This window comes from Phyllostomus discolor, chromosome 5 (genome assembly GCF_004126475.2).
Source record: "Phyllostomus discolor isolate MPI-MPIP mPhyDis1 chromosome 5, mPhyDis1.pri.v3, whole genome shotgun sequence".
Taxonomy (NCBI): domain Eukaryota; kingdom Metazoa; phylum Chordata; class Mammalia; order Chiroptera; family Phyllostomidae; genus Phyllostomus; species Phyllostomus discolor.
The window spans coordinates 48,295,804-48,317,106 of NC_040907.2; the positions used below are offsets into that span (position 1 = coordinate 48,295,804).

The 21,303-nt window shown below is 36.4% G+C and overlaps 1 protein-coding gene across 2 annotated transcripts in view; it reads left to right on the forward strand.

Annotated features, from left to right (window-relative positions):
* The window catches only part of PDE4B (phosphodiesterase 4B), a 530,477-nt gene that overhangs the window by 76,063 nt on the left and 433,111 nt on the right, over positions 1-21,303 (forward strand). The window lies entirely within an intron of this gene.

Below are 21,303 nucleotides of genomic sequence, written 5' to 3' on the forward strand. Positions count from 1 at the left end.
GAACACATGGCTACTAGTGAAACTAGAGGTGGAATCCAACTCACTCACTCACTCACTAACTAACTAACTAACTAACTAACTAAAACTTCACAATACCAAAAGTGATGGGAATTTGCAACTACTGGAATTCTCATATATTGCTGGTTGGCATATAAAATATTAAAATTGCCGTGAAAGACTGCTTGGAAGTTTTTTAAAAATTTAAACATACTCTTTGAGTATATTCAGATATTTTACTCTTAGGTAATTCCTGAGAGAAATAAGCATACGTGAACACACAAAACCTCGTACAAGACGTATTTAGCGGTTATATTCATAATGTTCCAAATGTTAACAACTTCATTGTTTAGCACTAGGAGAAAGGATAAACAAATTATGATACATATAAAAAATGAAAGTCATCAGCAAGATAGAAAAGAATGAACTGCTGATAGATGTGACAAAACAGTTGTAACTCAGTGGCATTAACCAGAACAAAAGAAACTAGACACAAGAGAACATACTGCATGATTACATGTATATGAAGTTCAAAAATACATGTAGTGATAGAATAGAATCTGAAGCACAGAAACAAGGAACAGACTGACAGCTGTAAGAGGGGAGGGTGGCACTGGCTGAAAGAAGGTGAAGGGACAAAGAACATATACACATCACCCGTGGACACTAACAACAGTGTCTTGACTGTGGGAATAGGGGTGCTGGGGGGGCAAGGGAGGAAAATTAGGACGACAGTAGTAGCATAAACAATTAGAATTTAAATTCTTTTAAAGATTTTATTTATTTATTTTTTTAGAGAGAGAGGAAGGGATGGAGAAAGAGAGGGAGAGAAACATCAGAATGTGGTTGCCTCTCAAAGGCCCCCTACTGGGGACCTGGCCCACAACCCAGGCATGTGCTCTGACTGGGAATCCAACCAGCAACCCTTGGGTTTACAGGCCTGAGCTGAATCCACTGAGCTACACCAGCCAGGACAGAATTTAAATTCTTAAAAAAAAATGATTATTTATTGATTTGAGAGAGGGAGAGAGAGAAACATCAATTTGTTGTTCCACTTACTGATGCACTCATTGATTGATTCTTGTATGTGTCCTGACCAAGAATTGAGCCTGCAACCTTGGTGTATCAAGATGATGCTGTAACCAACTGAGCTACCCAATCAGGGTAGAATTTCTTACTAAAAATATTTTTAGTTAGAGGCTTAATTTATTTATTGGAATCTAGAATGATTTTTTTTCAGTTTTGAATCTATTAACTTTACTTAGATATCATTGTTATGGGTCACTTTTATAGACTATACTATGTCTTTTTCATTCTTCAGCATTCTTTTATTTCTGGAAAATTACCTTAAATTATACCTTTAGATATCTGCCTTTTAATAGTAACACCTTTTCCCTTTTTTGGTTTCTTTTTCCAATTCTGTAAAAATCCTATTCCTTTCAGTTTACTTTGCTTGCTCTATGCAAGTCTATGCCCTGATGTCTCCAGTATTGCCATGTGTCCTTTTGCTGCTTTCAACTTGGGTTTTTTTTCTGTGTTGATTTTACTATGTGCTTTGACTTCTTCACTAAGCTCTGCCATTCTGTATTCATGTTTAACCTTCTTTTGTTGTTTTACGATAATAATTCATTTGACAGGTATTTCTTACATCTACTACCATGTGTTAGGCACTATTCTGCCAATTGTTGTATCTCTTTTATGATCTTATTTTACAAAGTCATCTCTGTATCTTTCCTCTACACACACGTACACACAAAGTTCAACAGCAATGTGCTTGATTGAAATTATCTGGTCTCAAAATAATATGTTTTTAGTAGTGTTCTTTGTTTTTCATTGATTTACCCCTCCCTTTCTGCCTTTCTCTTGCCCTCTCCATCTCCCTTCCTTCCTTTGACAGATCTTGTGTGCCTTTGTTTTTGATTCGCATTCATCTCTGAGTGAAATGAGTTCTTTTAGGCCAGTTATTTGCTGGATGTTTGTATGAGGGTGGGATCAAGACTTTGTTCCAGGAACAAAAAAATTCTCCGTTTGTCATTGGGTTGGTCATAAGTATAACTTTAGACTTTATTTTTCCCCATCTAATGTAAATTGGCTCTGCAGTGTTGTTTTTATTTTGAATCCCCCATGGGATACACTCTAACCTTTTTAGTACTTAAAGCCTCTGAAGATGCTGATTTTATCCTGTAGCACCCCAAATCAAGCTTCTACCGCTAATACTCTTCTGTTCAAAGCTGGTGAATGACCACCAAATTTCTCTTTTTAATAATCACTTCTCAGTCCTTAGCTTGCTTGACTTTTCTGTGTTGTAAGACCTGTTTATTATACCTCCTCCTTAAAGCTTCTTACACCCTTGGTTCTTATCACTATTGTGTCTTGATTTTCTTCCTATTTTTTGATACATCGTTTTGGTCTTCTTATTATCCTCCTTTCAAGATTCCAGTTTCCTCAAATCACTTTATTATTGCCACAAGAACATATTTTCTGGAGTGCAGAGCTATACATTTTGATCCCCTGTTTATGGTTCTGCAAAAACATCTCCCATTTCCATTATATATGAAACAAAGTTTGTATCACTTAGCATTACATTTCAGTGTCAACACACTCTGTCTCTTATACATCTAATTGTGTTTTCTACTACTATTCATCTGTGTATACTATTCTTTAGAGCCATACAAACTAGATATAATTCACAAAACATAATGTTGAATGTCTGTGATATTTCTTCCAACTGGATTATTCTTCCAATTATTTTCCAGTGATGAAATTCATTCATCCTTCAAACCCATGCCCTGGTGTTAATCTATGACCCTCTTATTCATGCTAATCAATCCCTTCGATGTGTCTCTCCTCTACATAATGCATGCTGCTCATTACTGCCCATTCAACATTGAATGTCCTATACTGTGAGCCCTTTGGCAGACAAACTGGGTGTTTTCTCTTGTTAGTGGTGCCTGTCAAATAGTAGATCTGTGCTACTTATTTTCTTTGAGTAGATGAATGAATGTCTCATAATAGCTTTCAGTCCATTGCCTCATTTTCTGTCTAGCTTAAAAACGCAATCACATGATAATGAAACAGAACTCATTCGCTGATAAAAATTGTGGACTATGAAGGTAATTTTCTTTCTATCCAGTATTACTTAATGTAGTCTTAAACTTAACATTTTAAACAAAGATAAGGGTAATTGTTACATTATCATCTAGGCAAAGATAAAAATAAAATTATATATATATAATGGTTTCCTACTTCATAGCCAGTACTTTGTATCTGAATTGGCTATTATTAGGACAATTATTAGACTGTTTATAGTGACAGTGTGTATGGCACAGGTAAGTGAGGCCAAAAATCTCTTTGTGACTCAGATAATATTATTTAGCTTTGTAGCAAAAGAGACAAATAAATATTACTTTCTTTTTCATTAATTACTGTTTTATATTGTACTTATGGTTGGATAATAATTAATCAGTAATTATTATTTCCTGTACTTATTCATGAATAGACTGTAGTCTAAAGGATTTGAGATTAATACCATGTCAGACATTGTATTATTTCCTCATCTCATGATTTGTGCTTTCAGGATTATTGCAATGTTTACCTTGACAGATTCATTTTGATCCCCTGCTCAGATCCCTGGAGACTGTCTTTCCCCAAGAAAGCAGTTGTTATGTTCTCTTGGTAATAAGAAAGTTCAGTCATAAACAGCTCTAAAGCAGAGTTATATAAGGTCGTGTTATTTCTGTTGTTTTTTAAAAGGAAAGAGGTTGAAAGGGTGTCTTTGTGTTGAGGTAAAGAGATAAAACTTAACTGAAATGTTTTCATGGGATTGTGATTAGCAAATCATTTAATAAGATCCTATTGCATACATGTAAGACCCTGCCAGACACCATTCACTTTTTTATTTCATTCTCAAAATAACTCTGTGAGATAAAAGGCACTGCACCTGTTTTAATAAATAACTGCACGGTCTCAGAGAGGTTAAGTAAATTGTTAATGTACCACAATTAGTATGTGACAGAGTTGAAATCCCAATCTAGAGTTTTCTGAATCCTCTTTCAGAAAGCTGTCCTTTATATAACAACAGGCTTGCCCTGAATATAGTTTACACCAGAGAATCTGCAAATGCCTATGCCTAATACTAGAAATATTTGGCTTTCTTCATCCTAAAAGCATGAAATGTTTTAACATTTTAGAAATATTTTTATTTTTTAAGTATATTTTATTGATTATGCTATTACAGTTGTGCATTTTTCCACCCTTTATTCCACTCTGCCTTGCACCCCCAGCCTCTTCCCTTCTGCCTTGTACTCTATCCAGCAAAGCATCATTTAGACTGGAAGGGCAAATAAAGTGCTTCCCAGATAAGGTCAAGTTAAAGGAGTTCATCATCACCAAGCCCTTATTATATGAAATGTTAAAGGGACTTATTTAAGAAAAAGAAGAAGATAAAAATTATGAACAGTATTAGATGCTGGAAGCAACCAAGATGCCCATCAGTGAATGAATGGATCAAAAAACTATGGTACATTTACACAATGGAATTCTATGCAGCAGAAAGAAAGAAGGAGCTCCTACCCTTTGCAACAGCTTGGATGGAGCTGGAAAACATTATGCTAAGCGAAATAAGCCAGGCAGTGAAAGACAAATACCATATGATCTCACCTTTAACAGGATCCTAAACAACAAAACAAAGAAACAAGCAAAACATAACCAAAGACACTGAAATAGAGGTCAGGCTGACAGTGCCCACAGAAGAGAGTAGAGGGAATTTCAGGGGACAGTGGGAAGGGTTCACGGGAACAAACTTAAAGGGCACATGGTCATAAACTAAGGGGAGGGTGGTAATGGGAGGGGAGTGGGGAGGGGTGGGAGGGATGCTGGATTGGGAGTAAAAAGGAGAAAACTGTAATTGAACAATGATTAAATAAAATTAAAAAAATGATTGAAAAAAATATGAACAGTAAAATGACAACAAACTTACAACTATCAAAAACTGAACCTAAAACCAAAAACAAACTAAGTAAACAACTGGAACAGGAACAGAATCACAAAAATAGAGATCACATGGAGGGTTAGCAGCAGGGAGGGGAGGGGGGTGAATGGGGGAAAAGGTACAGGGAATAAGAGGCATAATTGGTAGGCACAAAATAGACAGGGAGAGGTTAAGAATAGTATAGGAAATGGAGAAGCCAAAGAACTTATATGTGTGACCCATGGACATGAAGTAGGGGTGAATGCTGGAGGGAAGGGGGTACAGGGTGGAGAGGAATAAAGGGGAAAAATTGGACAACTTTAATAGCATAATCAATAAAATATACTTTACAAAAAGAGAAGCCTGTCTAAAAGAGTACAGAAAAAAGGAAAGAAAAGGAGGGAGGAAATTAGTTTGTAAAGAATGAGAAAAAAAAGAATTGCACAAACAAGAAAAGAGAATGAGAGAGTGAGAGAGGGAGAGAGGGGAAAAGAAAAGGAAGGAAAGGAAAGAAAAAAAGGGAGGAAGTGAGGCAGAGAATGGAGGGATGAGGGAGCGAGGGCTAACTTTAAGTAGAAGTCAGTAAAATATGCAGACACAAAAGAAAGGGAGAGTTATAAGAGAGAGAGAGAAAAGAAAACTTTCAAAACAGAGCCAGTAAAAAAAAAAAAGTGAAAGAAGGAGGAAAGGAAAGACAGAAGAAAGAGGCAGAGACAAAAGAGAAGTTTAAAAGGGATGAGGCTAGGAAAAGTACTAAAATGATAAAGAAGAGAAAATGAGTGAGTAAGAAACAGAGGAGCATGAAAGGAGGATTTAGTAAGAAAATTAAGTCCAGTGTGGAAGGCAGGAAGCTTAAGAGCAATTTAAAAATTCATTAGCCCTGCCCAGTGTGGTTCAGTTGGTTGCACATTGTCTCGCAAACCAAAAGATCACAGGTTTGATTCCTTGTCAGGGCACCTGCTTGGGTTGTGGATTTGGTCCCTGATCATGGCATATAGGAGAGGCAACCCATGGATTTTTCTCTGACACATCAATGTTTCTCTTCCTGTTTTTCTCCCTCCCTTCCCCTCCCTCTAAAAATAATTAAATAAAATAATTTTTAAAAAACCTTACAAATCATTTAAAAAAACCTATTATATATTACCTAATTCTGTATTAAACCTGTTATATATTAACATAAATAACATCATTTTTAATGCAGAGTAAGTATATGTTCCAAAACAAAAACAATAGAACATTTAGAAAGAGAGAGAGAGAAAACAAAGATTGGTAAGAGGAAGTCTTGTGCCTTTTTTTTTTAATTAACTACTCTTCCTCACCTTCCTGATAAAATTTTACTTATCTTATAAGCTCATGGTTCAGATTTGCCTTCTCTGTGAATCCTTTCCTACTCCTCCCTGGAAGATTTATACTACCTTCCTGTGTGCCAAAGCTGCACTTTATAAGTGCCCTCTGTAATGTAACTCATATCAACTGTCAATTCCCATTCTACTCCTTAGCTGTAAAATTCTTGGGCTAGAAGAAGTAGTGTCTTTTCATCTGTATATTCCTAGTGCTTCTGCACTACATGGTCCTCAGTAGTGCTCAGTAAATTGTGGTACAAATGGATGCACAAATAAATTCCTGAGAACATGAGTATGTGAATTAATATACTCAGTTGCTTGGCATTAAAGTCTTTCTTTATGTTTTATCATGCTCTCTAATTTATAAATAAGCTTTACAAAACAAAACAAAACAAAACAAAACAAAAAGCCAGAACAAAGCAAAACCCTTTAATCTAGAGGCAACAAACACAGGCACTGAAGTGGAACACACTGGACCAAATACAGGTTCCTGGGGGTTTAGCCCTGGTTATGCCCCTAATTCAGTGAATGACCAGTCCACCTTTATAGGGCTCTTTACAGCCTCTGTAAAACAAGGGACTCACATATGGAAATGTTACAAAGCTGGTACTTAAATAAGTAAAGTTAAAAAAACACTGCTCTTTGACATTTTATGGGGGTATTATAGGCAGTATTAGAGCAGTTTTCAAGCTTTTCTTTTTAAGTGGTAGCACCTCTTATTAAATAAAATCTTTAACAGAGCCTCAGAATGTAAAACAGATAAAAATTTAGTTTTTTGTGGCTCCCAAGCCTATTTGTCCTCTAATACTTGTTCCTTTTGTTCTCTTACCACTTATATACCCAATATTTTAGGTGCTTGTTAAATTCATGTGTGAATTCATTCTTAGGGTGAGGCCTAATTTTGTGTCTTCAAAAAATAAGCAAAGAAATGATAGTTTCTGACATAGATATTTCCATGTCAATATGAATCCCTGACCTTGTAGTATGTCAGGGACAGACTGGCCTGAAATTGAGTGTTTGCTTCTAAATAGACAGTAATCATTGACAGATTTAATATCCAATTAATTCCCTTAAACCAGTAAATGTCATGGCAGTAATTCATTTGAAGTCCTGGGAAGATTCCTCACATCTTTGGGACCTTCATCATAGAAAGTCTGTAATGATGTAGTATTATTGGTTGGCCAAAAATTTGTTTAGTTTTTTCTGTACAATAGCTCTAGTAGTGTTTAGTTGTCTTTAACTTCATTCAAAACAATTTTGTTACATTATATTGTGACAGTTGTCATATTAGTGTACATTAAAAATGTATCAGAATTGGTGATTTTTTGTACAGCCACTTTAATATTGAAGATGGAAGAAAATGTGCAACATTTTCAGTGTGTTATGTTTTATAATTTAAAAAAGGTAAAATGAAACTGAAACACACAAACAAACTTGTGCAGTGTGTGGAGAAGGTGCTTCTACTGATTGAATATATCAAAGGAGGTTTGTGAAGTTTCTTGGTACTATTAACACTTTGACCAAATAATTCTTTGCTGTGGGATGTCTTATGCATTGGAAGATGTTTAGCAGCACCTATGGCCTCTACCCACTGGAAACCAAGAGCAGGAGATAGCTGACATACTCACAATGCCCAAATCAATAAAGTTACTGGTGAAAATGAAAAAAATGTGTCTTTCATTTTACGGAAAAACTTAATGGACTTTTTGGCCAAACCAATATTTATATTTCTGAGAAAGGAACATGCAGATGTTTTGTGTGCTTGCTTGCTTAAAACAATAATAAACTGTTACACTTCATTATTTCATTTTTTTTTTTGAAGACAGGAAATAGTTGAAGTTGATGAGTGTCTGGGGTCTTTGAGCCTAAAAAGAAGACTTCATCCAATGTCTCGTCTATCTCCTACATGTCCCATGAAATGTGTTTGAAAAGTACTAGATTGGTGACAATTTTTAAGAGCTTAGGGATGTTGTACTTGTAAATGAATATCAAGGGTCTTTTATATTAACTTAAAGTAATTTTAGATATTGAATTAAAGACCTTATTTAGAAGAAGAAAATACTTGTGAATTTTTGCTAGAGCATAAGAAGCAGTAGAGGCAAATTATTATGCCTTTTGAGTTACCTTTTAAATCTACAGTTTTATACACATAGTCTAAGTTTCCAATTGAACATAGGAGAGTAGCTTTTCATAGGCTCTATATGTTCTGTAAACTATAGCATCTTATCTCTTTTTTGTTTTGTTTAAAGAATTGGATTCTTGTCTTGAAATCTCACTTTTCTTCCCAGTTCTCCTCGGTATCTTAGTTCTAACCCATCTTCATTTGCTGCTTGTTCTTTGATAAATAATACTTGCTTGCTGCTTCCAAGAGGCAATGGAGGATAATGGTTAATTGCATGAGCTCTGCAGACACAGTGCCTGGGTGTGAATCCTGTTGCTGCCCTTTCCTAGATAGGTGAGCTTGGATGATTTATCCTTTCCATGCATGAAAATTATCACCTGTAAAATGGAGACAAACATAGCTTTGAGGATTACATGAGATTTTATATATGTATATATACACGCTATAGTATAGTATAGTATAGTATAGTATCCTATAGTGTGTGTGCATATATGTATGTGTATGTGTGTGTATATATATACTACAGAATACCACCTACCCCAAAGCAATTGTATCCTTCTACAAGAGTAAGAATATATATCCTGTCCATAATATATCCTGTCCATAATGTTATTTGTGAGTTGATATTTGTAATTTATCTGGTATTTTGGTTCTATCTCTTTCCCCCTGCTATCTTCTGCCTTTAGATTATCATGTTTTTAAATCATCCAGACAGGGGCATAGAACATATCTATTTTTCTCACATCTACATTATTATTCAAACGTTTTTCAATAAATATTTATTACTTGGCACAAGGAATAAGTAATTTAATAATATTCATTTTGATCTTCTGAAAGGTTAAAAACTATGCATTCTTAAAAACAAATATAGCATTATGATGAAGACTGTGGATAAGAAAAAAATAATGATGTGATAAGTCCTTGTGACAAATGGGGGAAGTCAGTAAAGGCTTTTCTGAAGAAGTGACAGAAGTGACATGTAAGCTGAAGGCTAAGGAATGATTTAGCTAGGCAAAAGTGAGAGTATTACAGTGCAAGAAAAGTCCTGGGGCAAGAAGGCTGTGGGATAAATCCTAAATGCAGTTTTGCTAAAGATAAATGAGTTAAAGAGGGCAGTGATGTGGGATAAGGTAGGGAGGCAGGTGGAAGCCAACATAGGAAGTTGAAGCTGAAAGGTATGCAAGGACCAGATCTGTAGGGACCTGCATGTCATATTAGGGTTGGGGATTATCCTAAATGTAACAGGAAGCCATGAAAAATGAGAAGGAGGGAAGTAGTATGAGGAATTTTGTTCATTTTTTAAAAAGATCACTCTGGAAAATAGGGGGAGCAGAAGGGTTTTATCCTTCATTCCTTAGTTATGGCACCCATAAAAGGACTGAAACCTCCTCTGTGAAGCTCTTATTGATCACTCTCATTCATAGAGGTGGCCTTCACTCATATAGTAAACAAATAAAGTAATTGTCTATTCCTGTCAGAACACTTATCACATTGCACTGTGAGCCTGACACATGCCAAGAGCACATTAAATATTGTGGAAAGAATAATCATTGATTCATCCATACAAACACTAGACCATGGGCTTTTTAAGGTCAAGAATTCTATTATATTCATCTTGTATTACCCAGAGCATTCCCTGTCACCCAGTGGGCTCTCTATAGTTTTTGTTGCTATTGTTGAGGAACTAAAGGAAGAAGTGGGCAATATCCATAATGGACAGAAATGGGGATTTTGGATCATGGATACAATTTTTAATGATATTTATTGGGGCAATATTAGTTAATAAGATTATATAGGTCCAAGTGTACTTTTCTATGATACATATTCTATATATTGCATTGTGTGCCCACCACTTAAAGTCAAATCATCTTCTATCATCATATATTTGACCTCTTTTACCCTTTACTATCCTCTTACCTGCTTCCCTCTGGTAACCCCCATACTGTTGTCTGTGTCCATAAGTTTTTGTTTCTTTTATTGTTTGTTCATTTGTTGCTTTCAGTTTTATATCCCACTTATGAGTGAAATCATATGGTTCTTGAATTTTTCTGTCTGACTTGTTTTGCTTAGCAAGATATTCTCAGGGTCAGTCCATGTTGTTGCAAATAGCAGTATTTCATCTGCCTATGTTCACTGCACATAATTCACGGTGGCCAAGACATAGGAACAACTGAAGTATCCTTTCATAAATGATTGGATAAAGGAGATATGCTATATATGTAAAATGGGATACCACTCAGCCATAAGAAATGATAAAATAATTTTTATACTCTCATTGAAAGTTAGTGATGTGAGTTGAAATCCCAGAACACCTGCTAATAGGTCTGTGAAAGTTACTAATAGCTCTGGGGGTGGAATTAGACCATCCCAATTTGAGCATGAGCAGGTGCTATAAAATATGTAAGTGAATTGACTATCCTTTGTCCATGCTGACACTTTATGTTTGTAGATCTTCTGTGGTTCATTTTAGGAGATAGTAAAAATTCCCTAATACTTTCTAGATCTTCTGTGATCACATCACTTTTTTGGTACAATGATAACTCAAAGATGGAAACCCTCAGAATTTGAAAGAGCTTATAATATCAAATTGTTCATTGATTTGAATATAGGGCTTGAATATACCATTGAATATAGGGCTTTTTTGGTCCTTTCCCAATACTTATAATGGAGCCAAAAATGGCTGAACATAAAATTGCCTCCTTATGGCATTTTAAACTATAAAAGATTAATCAATAGTACCAGTAACATTTTTAAATGTTTTATTTATTTTTAGAGAGAGTGGAAGAGAAGGAGAAAGAGAAAGAGAGAGAAATATCAATGTATAAGACCATCAATTGGTTGCCTCTTATGGGCATGCTCTAACCAGGCACCCAGCCCACAACCCAGGCAAATCCTCTGATCAGAAATCAAATGGATAATCTTTGGCTTTGCAGGGTGATGCCTAACCAACTGAGCCATACTGGTCAGGACACAAATAACATTTTTAATAGTAGAAATAATTACTTGTTTCTTTAAGACTTTCTGATTTAGACAGTTTTTCCTGGAGAGAAACTCACTAATAAACTCATTAAGGCATTATTTATTCAAGTAGAAACATGGGAATAGTTTGTCACTTTCTATTCTGTTAGTGTCAGAAATTAACATTCATCTAAACAAACTGTATGCTAAGAATTTTTTTCTTGTCAACATGTGAATTGATTTCAAGATTGTACCATATTAGTAATTTAGAGAGAACACATTTTATAGTAGAAATTGGTTTTAAGTGGTTGTTCAGGAGACATGCTTTACTCAGAGCAGCCTTTAGCTTAGCTACTTTGCAGTCTGATGACTATTAAAAGAATGCCATTATCTCTTTGTTACTATCATTCTCTCAGGCTATTGGCAGTGATGTTGTCTCTTGGTTCTTCAGTTCAGCAATGAAAGAATTCAGAGGCAAGAACTCTAGCACAGGAGGAAGTTTATTTAACATGCAAAGTGAAAGTACACTCAAGGAGAAGATTTGGGTGAGATACTCAGAGAGCTGCCTTGGCTTTTTAGAAAGAAAGTCACAGAGGCAGAAGAAGTGGGCCAGCTGGGCTGCATGGACTCAGGACCAAGTTACAGAGGCAAAAGAAAGGCCTTTGGGGACAGTTCAGGGGGTTATTGTAGGATGAGCCGCCATTGCCTGCTGCTGCCCTGGTTACAAGTCTTGTGGGGACCCTTGGCACTTAGGAGAAAGAAAGAAAAGGTACACACCCAAAGAAAGACAGTGTGGTATGCTTTAGAGAGAGAGCACATGCACAGGCTGGGTTCTTTGTCTTTGTCTGTTTTCTATAGGCAGAAATTTTAGGAAGGGTCTTAGGGGAGAAACTCAATGGAATGTTCATTCACTTTCCAGATGTGTCCTTTAATATGCTGATTCATCAAAATGAGCATATGAGGTCAGAGTTGTGGTGTTCACTGATTGGTTGGTGCTAGGATAGGGGGTCATCAGTCATTGTAGCTGGTCCTGATGCAGCCATGGTGTTGCTTTGCATGGTTTTGCTGCTTTTCTGGGCCTAGAGCTGAAACACAACAGAAGCCTAGATGTTATCTATAATTTGACCAAAACTCTGTTTCTGTGGCCAACAGGTTCGAGGCTTTTGTCCTAAGATTGTTTGATGCTGATCAGAACCTCATTGTCCTGAGGGCTTAATGCTTAAGGTAGTGGTTGTGTAAGGGAGGAGGCAGGTGATTCAGGGTGCTACATAAAGCCAGTTTCAGTTAACTACCTGTCTCAGTTTCCCCATTCCACTTGCTAAGGAGTTTTCATAGCTTCTTACTATCCTGCCTCAGGACTAAGCTAATGGTTTAAGTTCATATTTAATTCTTAATGCTTTTCAATTTTTATTGATAAAGTCTTCATGCTTATGGCCTAATAAAACAAACTGATTTTTCTCTCCTAGAAATGCTTACATCTAAATGTTGGGTGCTTATAGTCTTAAGAAATTTTATGCAGAAAATATCTTTTCATATTACATACATATTTTTAATTAAATTTGTTTGCTCTCCATAATTTGTGTTCTACTACAATAACTTTTAGAGGAAGAACATTGGTCTCCTGTTTATCTCCCCAACAGTTCAGTAACCTGGAGCTTTTGAAAGTATCATGAGACCAGTCAATATAAACTAATGGGAGGACTTTTATATTTTGTATATCAAGTTCTGGACATGCTCACATGTGTGTTGAGTCTAGAGAGTTGGTTTATACCATTTTTGTTTACTTCTGTTAGTTTCCTAGAATTTCATCAGACTCTAAAGGTTATGGATATGTATAACCCAGCCCCTTGACATTGAGGACACCAGAAGCACAGAGCTAGGTGCATAGCTGTAGCTGGCAGTTGTGTGGCTGCAAATGGGGACAACAATTCAGATTCTGCTTTGTCCAACATTTTTTCCCCAGTTCATACTACGTAAGATGCTAGCCCAAACCAGAAGAGCTTCCTTTTCTTCAATTATTCTTTATTCTAGTTATTTTGTAAATTTAAGACCCACTGGTCTAGTTTACAGGTTCTTAGACATTTGTACTTTATGAATCAATACAATTTCCAAAGAATTAGAGGTCTGACATGAAGTTGTCAGTGTTTAATTTCTCAGTGGAGGCCATTAAGAAAGAAAGAAAGAAATGCTCCTGTCCTGTTACATTTTTATCATTTTATAAATGAACATTTTAACATCTGAAAGATTGTTGAATAGGACTTTTCCTGTTAAGCAAGAAATGGAGATGGTCCTTTTTAACCCAAAGTAGAGGGCTAAAAGCCATAAAAATATCCCATGTTCTTTAAAGGAAGAATTACAGTGGAACCTTGGTTCTCAAACTTAATTTGTTCTAGAAAACTGAGAAACAATTTCTTCAAAACCAAATCTCCTTTGATTGTCATCTAAGAGGCACATGACTGATCATACAGGTATTAGCATGAAAGGGTTGTTGGGTCAAGAATTAAGACCCAAAGTTTTGTTAAACAACCAAGACATTTTTTCCATGAACAACTTGATTGAGAACTTTGGAGAACTGAAGTTTGACTATAAAAAAGTGCTCAGACTGCTCCCTCTCAGAGGATGCCAGATTGGTTCTGATACCACTCATTACCCCAGCAGCCTCCCAGTGCTCATATAAACTGACTCCGGGCAGAGGGGATATAATGTGAAGAAGTTTTAAAGAAGAGAATTATTGGCCTACTGAAGATGTAGAGCCACTTCTAGAGATGGGGGTTGCCTCCAATAAAAGGAAGATTAGCTTCTGGTTAGGAAAACAAAAAGTAATTTAATACAAGAAACTGATTACCCAAGTATTGAATGATGAAAATGAAAGGGGCCAGCCCGGTGACCCAAAGATTAATGAAGCATCTACCATTTCTAATGCTGAGGGGATAAAGGGGATGATGGTGTTACCAGAGTCTAGGAATGAAGGGTCACCACCAGTAGGAGCTGGAACATCCAAGTGGTCACCATGAATCTAGTGAGCAGACATCTGATGAGAATATCGTGTGGTTGGTTCTGGATCTGTCAGGAGGCAGTGCCCAATTTGTCTATACTCCTGAAAGAAGGAAGAGAGTCCCTTTTCTGCAAATCTCTTTTTCCAGTTTCCTACTAATCATTTCCATTGGCAGTACTACAGGAAGCCAACTGAAAGAGGATCTCTGAAATGCAATTTGCAATGTCCCAGCCCTAGCATCACAGAGCAGAGTTTAGAGTGGTTGGCTTAGGTATGAAAGCTGTTGATAAAAAACTGACACAGTATCTCATTTCTCCATTGGTCACTTATGCAGAAGACTTTAAGATTTTCTCTTTGTGCCTTTCTGAGCAAGGGGGAAATAGAGTGGGATAACTGGGTGGAGAGAAATGGAGTTAGCAGGGTAGAGACAGAGAAATGGAGTCAAGAGAGAGCACCAAAAGGGCCTACATTTTCACCACTTGGTGTGACAAAGATGCCTGAGCTTATTCTGGATCAAGTGCACTGGGGCTTGAGCCATTTTGTCATTACTTTAATCAAGAGAGTAGACCATTGCTCAAGGGGACCCTATCAGCACATTCAATGTATACCAATGGAGATGGAGCTGTGGATATGAGAAAAGATATTTTTTCCTAATAGGAATGTTCCTACTCACCCTTAAGAAGAGAGCCAGCATTTAAACACTTGTCTTAGAGAGGTCATGAGTATACAGTCTCTTTTTGCCAGAGAAGTAGTGGCACTCAAGAAAACTGTAATGAAATATCCCATTAGTTCAGAAGGTTTTTACTTCCTTTAATTAACTTTTCCACTCTGCTTCAATGTGGAAGGAGTTAGAACCTGAAAATGAAAGGAAGGAAGAAGGGGGAAGGAAAAGTAAGACCATTTTCCCTTCCCATGCCAGGTTCTACACACTGGCCACTGAGTGGTGCCATACATCCTCGTCACTGAACCCAGAAAAAAGGGACATGTGATTTAAAGCAGTTATAAATTGGTTCCATTGATCTATGTGTCTGTTCTTATGCCAGTACCAGACTGTTTTGATTATAGTGGCCTTGTAATATAGTTTGTATCAGGTATTGTGATCCCTCCTACTTCATTCTTTCTCAAGATTACCAAGGCTATTTGGGGTCATTTTTGCTTCCAGATAAATTTTGAAATATTTTTTCTAGATCTATAAAATATACCATTGGTATTTTCATAGAGATTACATTGAATCTATAGATTGCTTTGGGTAATATGGACATTTTGATGATGTTAATTCTTCCAATCCATGAACACATTATATACTTCCATTTATCTGTATTTTCCTTAATTTCTTTCTTCAACATTATGTAGTTGTCTGAGTATAGGTCTTTTACTGCCTTGTTTAAGTTTATTCTTAGGTAATTTATTTTTCCTGTTGCTATAGTAAGTGGGATTTTTTTCCTAGTTTCTGTTTCTGATATTTCATTGTTGGTGTACAAAAATGCTTTTGTTTCTGAATATTGATTTTATATTCCACTATTTTGCCAAATAAATCAGTGGAACAGAATAGAGAGCCCAGAAATAAATCCATGTCTCTGGTGAATTAATATTTGACAAAGGGAGCAGGAACATAAAATGAAGGAAAAATAGCCTCTTCAATAAATAATGTTGGGAGATCTGGACAGCTACATGCAAAAAAAAATTAAACCAGACCACCAACTTGCACCATACATCAGAATGAACTCAAGATGGACAAAAGATATAAATATAAGCCATGAGACTATTAAAGTCCTAGAGGAAAACATAGGCAGTAAAACTTCAGATATCCCATGCAGCAATATTTTTGCCAATAGATATCCTAGGGCAAGGGAAATAAAGGAAAAAATAAACAAATGGCACTACATCAAATTAAAAAGCTTGTGCCCTGCTAAAGAAAACATCAAAATGCAAAGGGATCCAACTCTATGGGAAACCTATTTGCCAATGATGCTTCAGACAAGAGTCTGATCTCCAAAATATTCAAGGAACTCATATGACTCAACACCAGAAAGACAAACAATTCAATTAAAAAATGGGAAAAGGACCTGAACGGACACTTTCCCAAGAAGGACATACAAAGGGCCCATAGACATATGAAAGGATGCTCAACATCAGTAGCCATGCGAGAGATGCAAATTAAAACTATGAGATACCACCTCATTCCTACCAAAATGGCTATCATCAGTAAATCAACAAACAAGTGCTGGCAAGGGTGTGGAGAAAAGGGAACCCTAGTGCACTGTTGGTGGGAATGCAGACTGGTGCAGCCACTGTTGAAAACTATGGGATTTCCTCAAAAAACTAAAAATGAAACTGACTTTTAATGCAGTGATTCCACTACTGGGATTATATCCTAAGAATCCTGAAACACCGATTCAAAATAAACTATGCACCCTAGTGTTCATAGCAGCATTATTTATAATAACCAAGTCCTGGAAATGCCTAATTACCCATCAGTAAATGAGTTGATCAAAAACTGTGGTACATTGACACAATGTAATACTACAAAGCAGAAAGAAAGAAGGAGCTCCTACCCTTCACGACCACATGGATGGAATTAGAGAGCAGTATGCTAAAATAAGCCAGGCAGTGCAAGACAAATACCATATGATCTTACCTATAAGAGGAACCTAATGAACAAAACAAACAAATGAGCAGAATAGAACCAGAGGCATGGAAACAAGGAACAAACTGACATTGACCAGAGGGGATGGGGAAGGGGGATAAGGTTGGAAAGAAGGGGGAGGGACTAGTCAAGGAACATGTATGAATGACCCATGGACATGGGAAACAGTGTGGGGACTGACTGTGGGAGTGGGGGATGGGATGGGTGGGACAACAGTGGAAAGCAACAGGGGAAAATTGGGGCAACTATAATAGAACAACAATAAAATATTTTAAAAAATAAAAATATAAAGCAGTTATAAATTGGGGTTCTGGACTCAATATGAACTCTTGTGAAGGAAGATGAAATAGATTTGTAGATGGAAAGCACTTACTGGAGAAAAATGAAAACTAATACATATCTGTGCCCCACTGAGTTCAGAATTTTCAATAAATCAATTATACATATACAAAAAAGAAAATGAAACTTTTCTGAACATCATCTTAGAATAAAAGGCAATCTTTAAATTAGATAGTCACTTTTTTCACCTTTTGACCTTTCCTTTTCTTAATTTTTTCCTTTTTTTATTGTTGTTCAAGTACAGTTGCTTCCATTTTCCTGTAACCACTTTCCCCCTACCCACCCCCACCCTCAATCCTACCCCACTTTGGCTTTGTCCAGGGGTCCTTTATACATGTTCCTCGATGACCCTTCCCTTTCTTCCCCTGTTATCTACCCCCTCCCCTCTGGTTATTGTCAGTTTGTTCTTTATTTCAATGTCTATGGTTATATTTTGCTTGCTTGTGTGTTTTGAGTGGATCAGAAAGCTATGGCACATTTACACAATGGAATACTATGCAGCAAAAAGAAAGAAGGAGCTCCTACCTTTTGCAACAGCATGGATGGAACTGGAAAGCATTATGATAAGTGAAACAAGCCAGGCGGTGAAAGACAAATACCATATGATCTCACCTATAAGTGGAACCTAATAAAAAAAGTAGCTCTCTTAAATCCTCGAATATTACTCTTATTTTTTTTTATTTCTTCAAGGTTTGGTCTAGCATGTACCCATGATGTACATAATATTTTTTAAATGATTATCATAATTTGTTGGAATTTCTATCAGCCAGGGATTACTAGAACTGATAACTTGAACCCCGTTGAAGGAGGAATTCACATGGTTGCTACAGCACCCTTATTTCAGCTTTTACTTCTCTGTGGAGGAGGGAGACATGAAAAAGGCAAAATTATATGAGGAATACTGTAGTCTTTGAGTGTAACAGGATGTTATAAAAGAATAATGTAATTTTAAAACATCTTTAAGGTGAAGAAATATAAAACCACAGGAAAACTATTACAATGTGCCGGAAATGGAATTTATAGTCATCAATTTACTCATTAGCTTAGAAACTCTCAGAAATAATTAGTTTTAATGAAGCATATGGTGTTCTATTTATCGAGAAGCAAATTTTGCTAAAAGCAGAATATCTCAAATTATGAGAACCTGACCTCTCCTCTCATCTACATTTGCCTTGAATTTGAGGCACTTAAAAACTTCAGTATCTCTTAAAAATTACTCTTGTTTATCCTTGCCTGATTGAAGAGCATGTTTCCAGAAAACTGATCAATTTAATTTATATTTCTGATGTCAGAAAATGAAATAAAAATCATGTAATTCACTTCTACCTTGAAAATACATGAATAAAATTGAATTAGCTGCATCATGATAGGTTAAGAGGCTTGGCTTTAGAACCCAAGTGCTCTAGTCTTAACCAGCTGAGTGTGTGACTTTGGGCATATTTCATCACTCTTCCAAGACTTGATTTTCTTACTTGTTATCATTTTGGTGCCCACCTTACTTGGTTGGATGATTATTATGACACATATTTGAAATTGTGTATATGCAGTACTTAAACTGGCATAAGATAAATCTCAATCTATAGCAGACTAAACAAAAGACAGGTGACACTAAAAATCAGCAATGATATGGCATAAATAACTCCTATTCTCCCATATTAAACATAGTATAAAATAATATCTAATATAATAAATCATATTGTATGCTATTCTATAATATTGTAGCGTAATATTATAACATAAATGCTATTAAATATACCACTTCTCAGAACACACAAACAGAATCATCATTGCCACCAGAATGAGGATGTGAAGCCATTTCTTCCTCACAAAAACAACTTGATGTAATGTCTGCTGACCTTCTTTTCTAAAAGCCATAAAATCACTCTAGAACTCCAACTGTATTTCACTCATTCAGTCTTTGAACAATTATTTATTAAGACTCTGTTTTTTGTCAGTCACTGTCCTAGACACTGAGGGAAGATATTTTGAAATTGCCCTGTGATTTGTAAAGTTTTTGGAACAAATCTCTTATCAGACAGGGTCCCAGCTGGAGACAGATTGTACTTCCAAAAGAGGGTAAAATAAAGATTAATGGAGGTGCTATTTATAAGAGGTATGGGCAGGTCTGAGGCTAAGTCTGAAGGGATGATGAGGCCCCATAAGGCTAGCAACAGTGGGAACAGTTACCGGCCCTATCTCTGAAGGGTCACATGGAGACATTAGTTAATGGAACCCAGGGAATCTTGTCAGCTTGGAAGAGGGGTGCTCTCAGGGCTGTAACTTAAAGTAGAGGACTCTAGTCATTGCTACACCATGGCCAGCAGAGAGGGACCCCGCTTTCCCCCTGCCCTCTATCCTGTTGCCTTTGTTTCTCATGGACTGAACACAGCCGGGAGCCAGACAGCTGGAAAGCCATGGTGCAGTCCCTGGACCAGCCTCCCAGGGCACAGGCAGGATGGCAAAGGTAGAGGTGTGGATCTTGAGGGGAAAACAAGGCATATCCAGAAAATGATCTCTCTTTCTCTTTCTTTTTTTGTTTTATATAACAGATGTTAAGTTTTACTTCTGAATATAGAATAATATATTTTTAAATGTAAAACATTTGAAAAAGTGCCTTGTTATTTGAAACCCTGCTTTTCCTAGTCAGGACATGCTCCCAGTTGAAGGCACATGAATTTGTCCAATAAACTCTCACATGCAAAGTGTCATAAAACTTAAGTTTATTTCTATGGCTAAGACCTCACAAAAATAGTGTAGCTTGCCAAAAGACCTTCTGATGTTACCCTGGAACATTTTGTCTTTCTGCTTGTCATTAATTTCCTTAGCTTGGGAGCTTCCTACATGTGGCATACCCTTCGTCTATTAAATTTCTTTCCATATATTTGCACACCATATTGTTCTCTATTATCTCCACTAAACAAATTATACTTATTATTTAAGTCTATCTTTTTTCTTTCTTATTGAATTTATTGGAGTGACATTGGTTAGTAAAATTTTATTGGTTTTGGGTGTACAATTCTATATAATATATCATCTGTATATTGTATCATGTGTTCACCCTCTAAAGATTGACTGTAACTCTGTGATAAAATAACTCTGTTATTTGTCTACTTTTGTTAGGTTTCAAGCAGCCATTGAATAAAAGCCCTGAAATTCTGCTTACTCCTGTTAGGACAGCTTTTGAAGAGCTCAGTAATTGTAAATATATTGTATGTGGAAGAAATTATTTTCCTTGGCCTATGGAATAAAGCCCTTGAAAACCCTGTAGGGTTCTTTCTGTAGAACACTTAAAAGGCAAAGTTTCTCCTTCCCCCCACCCTCTTATCTACTCTCAGTTTTACTGCCAACTGCTGCATAATATAGTCAAATTATGTGGTAGAAATTCAACCCTGGTTTCCTGGGTGATGGTACAATGCCACTACTTAGTATTCCTAGTCACATAGCTACCATTTCATTAGGCTCTTTATCTATATATATCTTCATGTTACAGAAGCAGACTTTTCAAATCAGGGATGTGTTAAGAGTTTAAACATACAGGGTGAGAAAACAGGAGCTTCTTGAGCTCAGCAAAAATTCAGGGCATTTCTATACTAAGTTCTTGAGAAACCACCGTATGGATGAATGTTTCTTGGACTTGATGATTGTATAGTATAGCTTTTCCAGTTCAATTCTGCAAACTCAGAATTCTTCATATTCTCTTGTATACAATCATATGCCTGATATGATATGCCTTTTCAATTTGGGCCTGTTTTAATAGCCAGAGTTCTGGTAAACCAGTGACTAGTTTTCCTTTGGAGCTTCCATAACCAGGATATACCCTTAAATTTTGGTAATATTATAGGGGTTGTTTCTGAAGTGACTTCCAATGGTCTACACAAAACAAATGCCACGAACTGCAATGTCTCTACCTCAAAATGACCAGGTCCCTGTGAT